At 35.6% G+C, this 3,101-nt stretch overlaps 1 long non-coding RNA gene across 1 annotated transcript; it reads right to left on the bottom strand.

The window, feature by feature from the left end:
- Positions 1–677: 677 nt before the first annotated feature.
- On the bottom strand, positions 678–1,635 carry LOC121252361. Its single transcript, XR_005938202.1, has 2 exons — positions 1,163–1,635; positions 678–951 (listed from the first exon to the last, which is right to left on the bottom strand). It is a non-coding gene; the product is annotated as an uncharacterized LOC121252361 (long non-coding RNA).
- Positions 1,636–3,101: the final 1,466 nt, after the last annotated feature.

Consider the following 3,101-nt stretch of genomic DNA (forward strand, 5'->3'; position numbering starts at 1 on the left):
AATATTGATCTAAATAGAGATTACGAAATACTGGTGTATTCTTGCATTCAACCAGCTAGCTCTTCCGTCATGTTCTCCTAATGGACACCAAGCATCAACATGATTGTGCAAGAGTATGTCTCAGAAACACCCCACATGACAATAAATGAGATTGAACAAAAACAAAATCAACACAAGTATCATTTGCTTGGAGATCGAGCTTTCAGTCAAAAAAGAAAAACACTATTCAGATGAATCATTGCTTAAATGCTCGGAGCCAATGTGCAAAATTGAGATTTTCTCTTTGTCAAGAATGGTCCTTTGGACACACCTGAGTTTGCGTACTCATCTGATCTACAAGAAGCTCTGATATAAAAATTCTTGGCAAAGGCCCATTGGTGCCACTACCACCGTCAGGAAGAGGAACCCTGGGAGGAGAAAATCACAACGCTTTCAATTTCTTTACAGGAAACCTCAACTCGTCCCGTGGCTTATAGCCAAAATCAAGGAAAAATTTAGCCATCGAGTCAATACCATAACCATTCACCTAGCATGTTCCAAAAGAAAAGGTACACTTATATATCATAGCACAAGATACAAACAAAAATAAGCCTATGACTCGAGTTCAGTAATTACTAATTACTAATTATGTGTGCATTGTGCATGTATTTGCCTGTGTGCACCAGAAGTAAAGTAACTTATTTAAATATAGGTATTTTTATACCAGTGAAGACAAAGATGTCACTCACAAAATCTCATATCAGTGATAGAAAAGCCTATAAATGACTGGTACAATACGCAAAATTAAAAACCAGAAATAACCCGAATGTTCTAAATGCTAAATGATCATAGCAAATTTGGTTGCTGTCGACATATTGAACAAGCTCTAATATTTGTTTTGATGCGGGGTTCGTGTTTAAGTACACCTTTTTCCATGCTTGCCAGCACGCTCCTAAAAAATAACTCAGCTCCCTGCAAGAAACAAATATTGAAGTCAAACATGAAGAATAAGATGAACATAAAGGAGTAAACTATAGCCTATTTAAAACGACAGGCAAAAGGCATCATAAAAATTAGTAATCTGGGTCGTCGCTAATTGATAATGATGCAACAGACAATAGCAAAGCGCACATAAATTCAACCAAATAGCATAATTAAACAGAGAGAGAAAACTCGATCACACTTGAAAGGAAGATTCTTGCGATCATTGTCCGATTTAAAGTCAGAAACGACGCAGAGATTTCGTGTATTAATGGAGATTGAATTTCTGAGGAACGAAGAAGATTCGTTGAGGATGAAGGAGAAAAAATCTGCAAAAATATCCCAGAAAGCAAGGTGGGTAATATAAACTTAAAACATTATTATTTAGTATCTGACAAAACAAAGGAGAAAACACAAACAATCATAGTATGAAACCCAAAACTTTTGACTCAAGCAAAGCACATAAAAACAATCACCATGTTTGCATAAAATGCATTCTACATCAAAGCAGTCCAAACAAACCCTTGACCATGTCTATACCAAACCCCAGAATCACATAAGTATAGTTCCAATTATACAACAACTCATAACTAGATCGAACTACACAAGCATGCCATATGAAATCTGGACTAAATTTTAGCATAAATAAGCCGACCCAAAAGTAATTTTATGCAAAAATCATTAATTAGCCCAAACAAAACGAAAAGTTGCGAGAGTTAGGAATTTCTCAAAATTTCATCATGCAAGGGAGACAAAGTACACACATATATAAACGAAATAAAGCAACCTAAAGAGTCAAGTGACTCGTATGCATCACGAATTTCCCACCAGAAAATGCATAAACAACAAAATTCATCAAACCCATGAGTGGATTTCTCAATATATCAAACCAAAGAACTGGATCACCGAAAATTAAAAAGGAAAAAAAAACACAGATTGCGGTTTCTGAGAAATATAATCTCAGATTTGTATGTATTAAAAAAAAAAAAAAAAAAAAGCACTCAGAGATTATCAACCCGCATTAGCTGGAAAAAAAAACAGATATGAAAGATGAGGCTTCAGATCCGTTAGATTTAGGGCTCGTTTGTTTTCAGAGATCAGATGAGATTAAAGTTAAAAAGTTGAATAAAATATTATTAGAATATATTTTTTAATATTATTTTTATTTTGAGATTTTAAAAAGTTGAATTGTTTATTTTATTTTGTGTGGGGATTTGGGAAAGTTTTAATGATAAAGTGAGATGAGATGAGATGTTTCCTGAAAACAAATGAAGCCTTAAAATTTTATTTCTAAAAAATCAGAAAACAAAAATAAACAGAGGTGTGAATTTTTACAGATGATTAAAAAAAAAACCAGAGCAGGAAGAGCAAACCAACAAACAGCAACCGGAAAAAAAAATCTGAATGATGAAACCTCAAATTCGTAAGATTTAAAAATAATAAAGTTGAAGAAATAAATAAATGAAAAAAAACACAGATATGAGGGTGGGAAGTGTAGTGTCAAGTGTGTGTGAGAGAGCAAAAGAAAGAGAGATAGAAAGTGTTCTGTGTGAGTGCGACTGAGTGTGTGAGGGTTAGAGAAGCAGATGGAGGTTGAGGTTAGAGAGAATCGACGAAAAATAGAGAGAGCTGAGAGAGAGTAAGTTTGAAGAGGGAGAATATACATAGGATTGAGAGAGAGCAAGAGAGAGCATGTGAGTGCGACTGAGTGGTGAGGGTTATAGAAGCAGATGGAGGTTGAGGCCCGAGGGTTAGAGAGAATCGGCAAAAAACATAGAGAGCTGAGAGAGAGTAGGTCTGAAGGGGGAGAATGTACAGGGGATTGAGAGAGAGCGAGGGAGAGCGAGGGGGAAAAGCTTATAGAGAATGGGACGATTTCCGTTTGATTGCCGTTAAAACAAGAATTTCCGTTTAATAGCCGTTTGATAGCCATTTATATAATAGTAGAAAAAGTATTTACATCAGCCTCTATTTGGCATCAGCCTAAACACACTTCACGTATCAGCCAAAACATACCTCACGTGTCAACTGGTTTTGTCGTTTAATTTTTTTCCCCTCGTTGCAATAGATAGTTTGATGTGAGAGAACACTTGAGAAGAGAGAAGTGAGAAACGTTGAGAGGCAGAGAGTGAGATCTTGAT

This window comes from Juglans microcarpa x Juglans regia, chromosome 2S (genome assembly GCF_004785595.1).
Source record: "Juglans microcarpa x Juglans regia isolate MS1-56 chromosome 2S, Jm3101_v1.0, whole genome shotgun sequence".
NCBI lineage: Eukaryota > Viridiplantae > Streptophyta > Magnoliopsida > Fagales > Juglandaceae > Juglans > Juglans microcarpa x Juglans regia.